Below are 14105 nucleotides of genomic sequence, written 5' to 3' on the forward strand. Positions count from 1 at the left end.
GTCTTGTGAGGACGAAACGCGCGTCTTACGTATTTAATTTTAAACCTGGTACCTTTTGTTAGCTATTATTCGTATGTTTCTCTGTCCTATATGTTCTCCCATTTATTTGTATTGTAGTCCTGTTGATAACCCGAATAATTCAGTCCCTCCCCGTGATCGACTCTCCCACTCGCGAGGGCCTGAATTCTTTATACAATAAAAACGCGTCACGAATCCAGGATTTAGATTGGTGCTGTCTGTGAGAGAGAGCCAATCAGCTAATAGCTCAATGTTATCGAGATAGGTAAATACCGAGCTAATTTCGAATGATTATTTGACGATTTTTTATTGACAAGGCCTTCAGGCGTTAATGTAGCCATCGTAGAGCAGTGGAATATACGACTGAATTATTCGGGTTAACCTGTTGAATGTAATGTTGTCATTTAAATGTTATATTTAACATTGCCATAAAAGCGGGAGGTTGAGCTAGCCACAAAACCAGGTTCAACCCACCTTTTTTTTCTTAAAATGTCCTGTACCAAGTCAGGAAAATGGTCATTGTTATATTATAGTTCGTTTCTGTGTGTGTTACATTTTAATGTTGTGGGCCTGTTGTGTCGTAGTTATCTTCTATTTAATGTGTTTCCCTCAGTTTTAGTTTAAAACCCGGATTTGTTCTTTCTCAATCGATTTATAAATTTCGAACAGCGGTATACTACTGTTGCCTTTATTTAGTGAAGAAAACTACGGAGCAAACCCACTAGGGATAAAGTAACCTTTATTACTTTGCAAGTACATAAAGCGACAAAATTATTTTTATTTACACGTAGCGCAGATAGTCCGAGGACGTATGGCATCTTATAAACGTAAGAAAAATGATTTCCCTACCCTTTCAAGATATAAACACTAAATGCAGAGACAGCAATCTCTTGTGTTATTTATAAATGGTCTCTGTATTTCAAATTAACAACCACACAAATACTCAAATAAAAACGTTGCAACCTGCTAGAATTTTACCTTTATCTCTCAGTTAAATACATACAGCGACAAAATTATTTTATTTACCTTTATGACAGAGTTATAGTACGATATTTTCCAATTGAGGGTACCTGAAGGGACATGAATTCTTTTGGTACATGTTAAAATGTACAAGTTTAGCAATTCTTTTTCTTATTGTAATATGTACATCTAGGTGAAGAGAAGGCATTGAATAATAATGTATTCAATAATCTGACTGTACAAAACAGGTGTCAACAGGTACGGAAAATAGTTTTGTCGTTGGAAGTATTAAGGATTTTAGTACTACATTAAGAACGCTCTGTATACAAATTTTAACAGGACGATTAAATAAATCAGGAATTCCATTCATATTTAACATTCAGAAACTTCGATCTCGTATCTCCATTTAAAAATCACGATATTGTGAACAACGACTGAAGAGATTATTTTGAAAGGTTGTTAATATACAAATACAAATGCAAATACAAATATTTTATTGGCACAAACTCAATTACAATAATTGGCAACAGCCCATACAACTAGTATACAAGTGGTTATGATGCAGCAATTTAACAATACTACATAACATATTAAAAGGCACATTTCGAACAAGGAAATTTGCAGTTATATATAACTGACTCTATTTTAAAAGAGTAAAATCCATTTTATTCCTATTTATAAGCTTTTTCAATGTTTACCTTAAATGAATGCAGATTTCACAAAGAAACACACAACTTTTACAATCTTCCATGCTTTTATTCTTATAATTGATAAAACTTACATTTAGTGTTCGGGTAATTTCCCAAATATATGAAAGTTTTAAATATTTGTGGTAAAAATGTATGTGACAACTTTTTATTCGGGAATTTCCCCGAAATCACTTTCAACATTAATTAAAACTTTTGATAGCATAGCTATGTGACAAACAGATCTTAAACACATTTCGAGAAAAGTCCCGAAAAAATAATCTAGATGTAAAATGTATAAAGCATATATGTCTTCAAACATTTCGGGAATTATCCCAATACCAACATATAAATATGCTAGAACTCATGACTAATGATTTCTTTTCAAATTTCGGGAAAAGTCCCGAAAAACTAAATCACTTATCAAGCATGCTTTTGTTGAATGGACCCCCCGGTGGATCGCTATCCTTGCCGTGGTCGGGGGGCTTGCGTGTCTCAGTGACCCCAAGAGCTATGCCAGTTGGAGCTTCGTCTCCTGGTAGGGTTACCCATGCTGGACAGGTCGAAGGGTAGAGACCAGACTAAAGTGATCCGAACATCGTATGAGTTGCCCGATGTTTTAAATAAAATAGGCTCTCCAACCCGTTGGCCGTGGGTTGCTACCCGTGTCGGTGGTTGACGAGATCCTTGCGGATGAGGGCTGTAGCCAGACTTCTTACGGTCAGAAAAATACCCGGACGGACGAGACTATAGTTCAATAAGCTGCTTTGGCTCCAATATCATCTAAACGGGAGGTCGGATGGACCCGGTTCGATCAATCGGCTGGTCATGTCGAGCCCTTCAGTTAATCCTCAACAATAAGCTTTCTTGTAACAATTTTCATTATATACACATGTGTTTTAAATTAAGCGATTTATATTTCGGATAACTGAAGAAGGCGATGGCTCATGGGTCAATCAAGTGGTACGCTTTCTATTTCGCTTGATGGATACGCTCTGCTTGAGTATACTATTCTTGGAACATCTGGTGCTTTCCGCAGTGGATCTTGGGTGCTAATTTTGGGGACCAGCTACGTTATACATGTTATACTTGGAGCTCGTTTTCAGCATTAGCACTTGACCCCGGTTCGCCACGGAAACACAGCATCGCCCTTGTAGGCACTCCGAGGTGGGTGGATGACAAGAATGGTGAATCTTTCTCATTTCCTATGGCACAACAAAACCAACCCTCTAAATCAGCTTTAATACATAAAAAAAGAAAATGTGATGATTCAGTGCCCTGTCAGGAAGATGACAGTTGGCCCAGATTTATTGTAATAAAAGGAACAGATGAAAAACCAATTTCCAAAATATCTCCCTTTGTGATTCACAAACAAATTCAAAGCGTTGCTGGTACTGTAAAAAAAGTTTCAAAAATGAGATCAGGCAATTTGTTGGTTGAATGTTCCAACAAAAGTCAGTCAACAAATTTGCTTACACTGACAACAATTACAAACTTTCCTGTTTCTGCCTCTCCTCACAACAGTTTGAACAGCTGTAAGGGGGTCATTCGAGACAGAAGTCAATACCTTGGTGACCTTACCGTGGAAGAAATCTGTGAGGAACTTTCAAGCCAAGGTGTAACTGATGTTGTTAGATTTCAAATAAAAAAGAATGGAAATATAATCAAATTAAATACATATCTTTTGACCTTTAGAACTCCAACTCCTCCTCCATCTATTACTTTAGGTTGCTTCGGAATCAGAGTTGACAGGTTTATCCCTAACCCAATTCGATGCTTCACTTGTCAAAAGTTTGGTCATGGAAGCAAACAATGTCGTGGTACGCAGAGATGCTTCAAGTGTTCTGACGAAGGACACGAGGGAACAACCTGTAGCTCTGAATCTTCTAAATGCGTAAACTGTGGTGAATCCCATTTTTCATCATCTAGGGACTGCCCTGTTTACCTTAAAGAAAAAAATATTATCAAAATTAAAACAGAAAGAAACATCAGTTACCCAGAAGCTAAACAGATAGCTTCTGTTTCGAATGATCTCCTTGTTTCGAACAGACCATCGTACGCCAGCAAAGTTGTCCGCTCATTCAGTCACGAGCATACACAAACTCGCATGACCTGGCCAATTGATGCTGAGACATTTACAATGCTGCCTGTTGAAACAGAACCTAACGATAAAATATTAGTTCCAAGAAAACCAACACCTTCTAAAACCAGTACTCAGTCAACTCAATCTTCCTTACAGAGCTCAATGTCATCATCTAAAAATAATGAAAAAAAGAAATCAAATAAAAAAGATACAGTTAAATCAGACAGTTGGGGCGGTGAATCTGTCTGGGATCTTCCCAGTGACATAGATGATTCTTCCATCTCCAATAGTCCTCCTTCATCTGCATCTAATAAAACTAGTTTATCTTCTGCATCTAGTACAAAGTCTTCTAAAGCCCCGTCTCCTCTTCGTTCTCCAGAACAGAAGGATGTCCCAAAGAAGCCAGCAAATACATCCTCTCAGAAGTCTTCTGATTCGAGGTCGCGGGGTAGGGGTCGAGGCGGAGTAAAACCAGCTGCGCATGGTCCTGGAGATCGACGACTCTCCTCACACAACAGATTTTCAACACTTAACGACGAATCAGAAATGGAAATCGAAAGTGTTCCGCCACCCGAAAGATTACAATCTCAGGGTGAGCGAAATAAGAATGCTGGCAAACTCGATAGCATTCGCCCGTCTATTAACAAATCATGACTAATATCATCCAATGGAATTGCCGAGGTCTTAAAATAAATCTTTTCGAGTTAACGCTTCTAGTTCAGTCATTTTTACCTACCGCATTTTGTCTTCAAGAAACTCATTTAAAAGAAAGTGACAATGTATCTTTAAAAGGATACAACATGTATAGCACATTTTCTAAGGTAGATGAACGTGCTGCAGGCGGATCATCCATTTTTGTGAAGGACAACGTCATTCATAGCACAGTCCAACTCACCACGGATCTGCAGGCAGTTGCAATTCGTTTATCATTAGATAAAACAATTACATTATGTTCTATATATATTCCACCCAATTCAATTATAGATAAAGCTAAACTCAAAAACCTCACTGATCAATTACCCTCACCATTTATACTTATGGGCGACTTCAATGCACACAACCCCTTGTGGGGAAGCAAGTCTCATAATATCAAAGGTAAGATCATTGAGGACTTTGTCTCTCAAGAAGGATTATGCATTTTTAATGATGGATCTAATACTTATCTTCATCCTGGAAACGGGTATTATTCTGCTATTGATATCACTATTTGCGATCCCTCTCTTCTTCTGGATTATTCATGGCGTGTTCATGATGATCTATGTGGAAGTGATCACTTTCCAATAGTACTTGAACATCTTTTTACTTCTGCCCAACAGAGAGTACCACGTTTGAAACTTGACAAGGCGGATTGGTCCTTGTTTGAGAATCTCTGTCAAGCGGAACTTCAGTCAAAGATGTTTGAGACTGTACAAGATCCAATTTTAACTTTTAATACAATTTTAACGTCAATTGCTGACAGAACTATTCCTAAGACCTCGGCAAATCCGAAACATCCCAGCAAACCATGGTTTGATGATGCTTGTGATCAAGCAATAGGTGACCGTAAAAAATCTGAAAAACGGTTCAACCAACAACCAACGACAGAAAACTTGAGTAATTTCCGTGTTTTTCGCGCTAAGGCACGGCGGACTTGCAGGCAAGCACGACGAACGTCTTGGAAGAAATTTGTCTCGGAGATAACATCTCGCACTCCGATGACAAAAGTATGGAACATGATACAAAAGATAAAAGGTAAAAATTCTAAAGCCACAGTTAAACATTTAAAAAATGGCAATGATTTATTAACATCTGAAAAGGATATTGCCAACAAGCTTGGTGAAACTTTTGCGAAATCTTCTTCTTCTAACAACTACAGGGAAGATTTTAAAAAAGTTAAAAAACAAAAAGAAAAAATTAAATTAAACTTTAAATCAAAAAATGGTGAAAATTATAATAAACTCTTTTCTCTTGAAGAACTTAAAACATCTCTATCAAAAGCCCATGATACAGCTTGTGGGCCTGATAATATTCACTACCAACTGTTAAAACACTTGCCAGATTCCTCGCTGGAAGCTCTTTTGCAGCTTATGAATAACATCTGGGAATCTGGTGATTTACCATCAATCTGGAAGCTTGCAACCGTCGTGCCTATTCCAAAACCAAGTAAAGATCACACGGATCCTATTAATTATCGGCCAATTGCTCTTACCAGTTGTGTCTGTAAAACACTAGAACGGATGGTTAATGATCGCCTTGTTTGGTTCCTGGAATCCAATGGGATTTTAGCCAATATCCAGTGTGGATTCCGCCAAGGTCGCAGTACTCTTGACCATCTTGTTCGATTCGAATCATTTGTCCGTAATGGTTTTGCGAAAAATGAACATGTAGTGTCGGTCTTTTTCGATCTAGAAAAAGCCTATGATACTACATGGAAGTATGGTATTTTAAAAGATCTGTTTGATATGGGGTTGAAAGGCAATATGCCAAATTTTATTTCGAATTTTTTATCTAACCGACAATTTAATGTTAGAGTAAATTCAACCATGTCTGATCTGTATGATCAAGAGATGGGTGTCCCTCAGGGCAGTATTTTATCTGTTACATTATTTAGTCTTAAAATCAACAGCCTTGTTGAAGTTTTAAAAAGTAATATTGAAGGTTCTTTGTATGTTGATGACTTTTTAATATGTTATAGAGGCAAAAATATGAATAACATAGAAAGACAATTACAGTTATGTCTTGGAAGAATTGAAAAATGGGCCTCGGAAAATGGGTTTAAATTTTCCATTTCAAAAACGGTCGGGATGCATTTTTGTCGAGCCTGCGACTTTTGTCGCAGAAAGCTCGACATAGGGATAGTGATCCGGCGGCGGCGGCGGCGGCGGCGGCGTTAGCTAACTTCTTAAAAGCTTTATATTTTAGAAGGTGGAAGGTCTGGATGCTTCATACTTTGTATATGGATGCCTCATGTTACGAAGTTTCCGTCAGTCACATGTCCAATGTCCTTGACCTCATTTTCATGGTTCAGTGACTACTTGAAAAAAAAGTTAAGATTTTTTGTAATGTTAGATTCTCTCTTATTATAAGTAATAGGATAACTATATTTGGTATGTGCGTACCTTGCAAGGTCCTCATGCCCGTCAGACAGTTTTCACTTGACCTCGACCTCATTTCATGGATCAGTGAACAAGGTTAAGTTTTGGTGGTCAAGTCCATATCTCAGATACTATAAGCAATAGGTCTAGTATATTCGGTGTATGGAAGGACTGTAAGGTGTACATGTCCAACTGGCAGGTGTCATCTGACCTTGACCTCATTTTCATGGTTCAGTGGTTATAGTTAAGTTTTTGTGTTTTGGTCTGTTTTTCTTATACTGTATGCCATAGGTCTACTATATTTGGTGTATGGAATGATTGTAAGGTGTACATGTCTAGCGGGCAGGTGTCATCTGACCTTGAACTCATTTTCATGGTTCAGTGGTCAAAGTTAAGTTTTTGAGTTTTGGTCTTTTTTTCTAATACTATGTGCAATAGTTCAACTATATTTGGTATGTGCGTACCTTGCAAGGTCCTCATGCCCGTCAGACAGTTTTCACTTGACCTCGACCTCATTTCATGGATCAATGAACAAGGTTAAGTTTTGGTGGTCAAGTCCATATCTCAGATACTATAAGCAATAGGTCTAGTATATTCGGTGTATGGAAGGACTGTAAGGTGTACATGTCCAACTGGCAGGTGTCATCTGACCTTGACCTCATTTTCATGGTTCAGTGGTTATAGTTAAGTTTTTGTGTTTTGGTCTGTTTTTCTTATACTATATGCAATAGTTCAACTATATTTGGTGTATGGAAATATTTTACGATCTATTTGGCAGTCACGCAGGTTTTATTTGACCTTGACCTCATTTTCAAGGTTCATTGCTCAGTGTTAAGTTTTTGTGTTTTGGTCTGTTTTTCTAAAACTATAAGCAATAGGTCAACTCTATTTGTTGTATGGAAGAATTGTTAGCTGTACATGCCTGCCTAGCATGGTTCATCTGACCTTGACCTCATTTTCATGGTTCATTGGTCAATGTTTAGTTTACTTGGTTAATGTTAAGTTTATGTGACAGTTGTAATAAAGCTTTATATTTAGGACTATCAACATAATATCAATGATTAGTAAAGAAGGCGAGACATTTCAGCGTGTGCACTCTTGTTGTAACAAAAGGAAAATGCATCTTGATCCAGAACTCACTTTGTACGGCAACCCAATTAAAATGGTTGATGAAACCAAATTTCTTGGGTTAATTTTCGATAAAAAGTTAACCTTTCTACCCCATATCAAAATGTTAAAATCGAAATGTTTAAAAGCAGTAGATATTTTAAAAGTTGTCGGCAGCACCGACTGGGGTGCTGATCGCAACATTTTACTTAATTTATATAGATCTCTAGTTAGATCTAAACTAGATTATGGCTCTATAGTGTATGGCTCTGCAAGGAAGTCCTACATACAGATTCTCGATGCTGTGCATCATCAGGGTTTGCGTCTCTGTCTTGGCGCATTTAAAACCTCACCAGTTGAGAGTCTGTATGTAGAGGCTGATGAGCACTCACTCTCTAACAGACGTTTGAAGCTTGGACTTCAATATGCTGTCAAACTGAAAGCCTACTCAGATAATCCTGCCTACAGCTGTGTTTTTAATCCAATTTATGAAGATATTTTTGCAAAACATGAAAATAAAATTCCTCCGTTAGGTATACGTTTAAAACCACATTTAGCTTCTTTTGATTTAAAATCTGTTGCTCAAGTTGAAACTTGCAAATGTCCTCCATGGGAACTTCCCAAACCAAAAATGATATTTGATCTCCGTGAACACAATAAAAATAAAACAAATCCTCTTTTAATTCAGCAACACTATGCTGAAATCAAAGCCAATTATTCAGATTTTTCAACTGTCTATACTGATGGATCAAAAGATGGTGACAGAGTTGCATCTGCTGCTGTCTTCAGGGACAGAGCTGCAACTCTCCGTTTGCCATCTGATGCATCGATCTTTACTGCTGAAGCAGAAGCAATAATTTTGGCTTTGAAATTTATTGCTTCTTCAGATAAATCCAAATTTATTATATGTTCTGATTCACTTTCATGCTTACAAGCTATACAAAATACTAAAATTAAAAACCCAACAATTCTCAAAATTTTATATGTAATGAGGAATTTAAAAATTCTTCTTAAAGAAATATTATTTCTATGGGTGCCGAGTCATGTTGGAATCCTTGGAAACACAGCTGTAGACCTTGAGGCAAAGAATGCCCTGGGTGACCCTTTATCTAACTGTGATATACCATATACCGATTTTAAATCTAATATTAGAGAATATGTTTTTAATATATTGAAAAATGAATGGAGTAAAAAAGATGGTAATAAATTACATGAAATTAAACCTAATTTATGTAAACCTTTCAATAATTTTATGTGCAGAAAAGATCAGTGTGTTATTTCTAGATGTCGTATTGGTCATACTAGAATAACACACGAATATCTTTTAAAAAATGAAGTAGAACCACAATGTATACCTTGCGACTGCAAATATACTATTAAACATGTTTTAATCAATTGTATTGACTTTGCTGATATTCGTAAGAAGCATTTCAATGTCAATAATATGTATGATTTATTTAATAATGTTTCATTTACAAATATTGTTTCATTTTTAAAAGAAGTTGGAATATATTCTAAAATATAAAAATGTTATTATATTTAAAACGATTTAAAATTTTTATCACGTTATCTTAATGTTCATTTTTATTTGTAAATAATCAATTTGCTTTAATCTAGAATTTTAGTTTATTGAAGGACCTTTTGTCTGATTTTAAGAATATGCTTTAAATTGTAAAAAATATTCGAATTAGCTCTCGCCGCGATATAGCCTTGTTGTGCTAATGCGGCGTAAAGCAACCAACAATCAATCAATCAATCAATTTGTTGAATGGATTTCTTTAACCATTTCGGGTAAAAATCCCGAAACCAAATTTACAAAAATTTATGTTACAGATTTCTTAAAACATATCGGGAAAAATCCCCCCCCCCCCCCCCCCCCCCCCCCCCCAAGACTGACTGGGGAATAGAAGTATGGTCACCATTGGTCTTCCTCCGACCGGCAGTAAAACCCTTGCTAAAGTGTGGCGTCCGTCTGGCTGTGCGGGATGTACAAATTTGCAGTCACGTCTGGTCAGAATGGGGACGTTAAATCCGATGCCTCGTGTAAGGAGAGTGCTACGCTCTTTGCACGTTAAGAACCCTTGCAACAACTCTTTGAGGGGTCCGTAGGTGACATGTTGCAAGGCTAAATTTCTGTCCCTATCCAATTTACCCTCATTTCCCGGTGGCAGTCTAAAATTCTCCGACCTTGGTACCGGACGCCCCTATTGCAGAACCTACATATTGTATTTATTGTTAATTTGTTCTCGTCCTGAATATGCATGAAATATTTGCCACTGGACGTTAAGCAACCAACAATGAATCAATCAATCGGGAAAAATCCAGAAAAAAACAAAATCTATATGCAAGATTTTAAATATTTCGGGATTTATCCCGAAAACCCAACGTATATGCTTGAACTCATGACTAATAATTTCTTTTCACATTTAAGGATCCCGAAAATATAAATCTATTATCAGCCACACACTTGTTGCATAGATTTTTTTACCCATTTCGGGAAAAATCCCGAAATAAAACTACAAGCAAAAATTATGCTACAGATTTCTTAAACATATTGGGATAAGTTTTTATTTAAGTTTGTTTCCAACGTTTGTTGAAATTTGATGATTAATAAAAGAAAATGTGTCAAACTGAAAAAAAATATGAGACAAAGTGCATATTACAAATTAAACATAAATATAATATTCCATTAAATAAACTGTTAACACAGATATAAATCTGATCTTTATGTATTTTTTGTTTTAAAATTTGGAAATACAATGACATTACTTAAACTTATCAACTATGCAAAATAATTAAAATAAATGTACTAGGATTGAAAGAGCAAGGTTTTAAAATTATTTCTGAATTAAAAAGACAAAGATTGATAGATATGGTGTAAAATAATTCATATATGCAATTACTATGCACTAGTTAACTAATAAACTCACATATAGAACTACAATCACGACAATGTTTTATAAATAGCGGTTGCATTAATAGAACTAAAAGGTACCAACAAGATCTACAGGATGTATGCCTATACAAATAAGATGATAATGCATTATTACATTTATACCAAACAACACAACAGTTTGAAAGATATCAGGAAGTCTGCAGTCCTATTACTATGTTTGGCATTCTTTTCCTCTTGTTTATCTTCATATCTGTGTCTTTTAAGATTCTCGTAAATTTTTCCTCCAAGATTTCTATGTATCCTACAAAGAAAAGTCTCTTCAAGTTCAATATTTTAAAGTCCTTTAGGCATATTATTCATGATGGTTTTTGTCAGCATATTTTGTTCTGTTTTAAATAGATGATTTTGTTATCACAGGACCTTTCATAGCTTACTGTATGTCATTTGTTTTGTTCAATATTTGAAGCCATATCACACTGATGATGTTTAAATTTTGTTCTTATTAAGGCAGTTGTCTCCTTAGCAATCATGCATCTTTTTTTCTAATCTGGTGTTCTCATTTTTTGATATATATGTTACTTTACCGATTATTACCTGCAAATAAATGGGGCAAACTGGAAAAGTTTAAAAAAATAAAACAGTTTGTTTTACTTTTAGAGTTAGCATTAGGATAAGCAATCATACTGCAGATATCTTCTTCTCTAAAAGAGAGGCAAAGTTCTAATCCTATTAATTTAATTATTTTACTTTACCAATAATTGTCTTAAAACAAACAAGGCAAATTTAAATGGTTTTAAGAAAAAATTGTAAGGGGTTTCGTAGAACCCAGTGTCTCGCCTGTGATTGCTGCTGTCAATGTAAAGTTGACTTTAACAGTAAGCACAGATTTTACTTGAAAAGACTCAACATTATCTAGACTGTACTTAACTGTAGTTGACTTTGGTCTACAATTTAACCTAATGAGTCTAATAGAGTACTTGATAATCTTGGTAAGGTCTTGCCAAATGCTCAACCAGTCTCGACCAGTCTCTACTTAGTCTTGACCAATCTCAACTCAGTCTCGACCAGTCTTGACCCAGTCTCTACCCGTCTTGACCTTTAAAATTAGTCTCGACTGGTCTTAAATCAGCCCATCTATATCAATTATGTATTGATAAGGTTATTTTATAGTTTGATTTATTGCTGTCAAACTTAAGAATTTTAATTAATAGGTATTAAATCTACAATTTTCTGTTTGAACCAAATTCCGACAGTCACCTTTAAAAATTTCTATAACTATTTCAAATCAACCTGGATTTTGAAAAAAATCTAAAGCTCAAGTCGAGTCAAGATCATCATCATTTTTTGCTTTTTAAAGTGTCTATTTTTCTATAATAAAATTAAAGAAAGAAAACATCACTGACACTACATAAGGGGTTGGTAGGGAACCCCATCAACATATATGGTATCCTATATTAAGATACCCCCAATCTATTTATAGTATGGTATCTATGGTAGGGAACCCCCCCATCAACATATATGGTATCCTATATTAAGCATATAGGGTATCCTATATAAAGGTACCCCAAATCTATATATATATATATGAATTCGTGGTGGGGTACACCATTTATTCATAGTATGGTATCCTATATAAAGAAATACCTAATTTATTTATAGTATGGTACCCTAGGGGTACTATAAATGACACCTATGTAATATCTAGACCCCCAAGGGTGACTGGGGAATAGAAGTATGGTCACCATTGGTCTTCCTCCGACCGGCAGTAAAACCCTTGCTAAAGTGGGGCGTCCATTTGGCTGTGCGGGATGTACAAATTTGCAGCCACGTCCGGTCAGAATGGGGACGTTAAATCCGATGCCTCGTGTAAAGAGAGTGCCACGCTCTTTGCACGTTAAGAACCCTTGCAACAACTCTTTGAGGGGCCCGTAGGTGACCTGTTGCAAGGCTAAATGTCTGTCCCTATCCAATATACCCTCATTTCCCATGTCAGTCTAAATTTCTCCCGACCTTAATCCCGGACGCCCCTATTACAGAGCCTACCTATTGTATTAATTGTTAATTTGTTTTCGTCCTGAATATGCATGAAATATTTGCCACTGGACGTTAAGCAACCAACAATCAATCAATCAATAATATCTAAAGCTAACAATTAAAAAGCGTTTATCATGATAAGCATAATGACTATTAAACGATAAATATCAAGTCTTTGATTTACATCAAACGTAGACACTGTGTATAGAAAATGTGTTAAATAGAAAATCACCGAGTCAATTGAAGTAACATACAAAAGAAAGCGTTTTATTACTTGACCTTTATTGCACATTTTAAACTCATACGGTCGACATGTCTGTTCAAGGAGATAACTGTGATGAACTCAGTGAAAACATAGATATAGAGTTTAATGGATCCTTACTCACACTTTCCAACAGCAATTCCTTGTATTACCGATTTAAAACACAAAGGAGAATTCTAAAATGGACTGGAACGTTCGCCATTCTTGTGATGACTGTACTAACCTTAACGATTACAGAAATTTCTTATAATAAGAAGGAGATCAATCTACAACCAGACTGTATCAAACTACATTATTCAGAACAGATGCACAAATACAACCATAGTCTGTGTGATTTTATCAAACAATTTAAAATACCCAATACCTATTATGTTACAATATGTCTTTATCAGGACGAAATCATTGTTGATATTCGTCAATTCATCAACGGAAAGGAAACTATCAAAGGGGTTCAAATAAATACACGTCAGTGGAACTATATTCAACAGATAATACCATATATTAACAAACAAATTGACGAGGCCTTAAATCAGAAAAAATACGGGATGCTATATTATAATACCTAACGGGATTACTCATTAAAATATTTCTCGGTATCTATGTTTTTTTACACCTGATACCCCGCTAAAAAGAATATAAAACGAACCGGACTTTTAAATTTAAGTTAGAATAAAAGTGTGCTCTGTACATACAATTTTACATTGAAATGGATGATATCAGTCTCCAGATTTATGAACGCATAGTTTCAACATTATTTATTGACGGTATAATTAATCCAGGAAGATTATTAACACTGTATGCTTTCACAAGGAAGCTGTGTCGTCAGAATCCAACGTATGCAGAAAGATTGTGGTCGATCTATCTCATAACTCTCAATAGCCTTAACATTCCAATAAATGCAAGGTTATTTACACCGATATAGAAATAGGAGACCAACGTATCGATTACAATATTTTGTAATTTTATAATGAGTATCTATTTACGA

The sequence above is a fragment of the Mytilus californianus genome, unplaced genomic scaffold, assembly GCF_021869535.1.
Source record: "Mytilus californianus isolate M0D057914Y unplaced genomic scaffold, xbMytCali1.0.p SCAF_12, whole genome shotgun sequence".
In the NCBI taxonomy this organism is placed as follows: domain Eukaryota; kingdom Metazoa; phylum Mollusca; class Bivalvia; order Mytilida; family Mytilidae; genus Mytilus; species Mytilus californianus.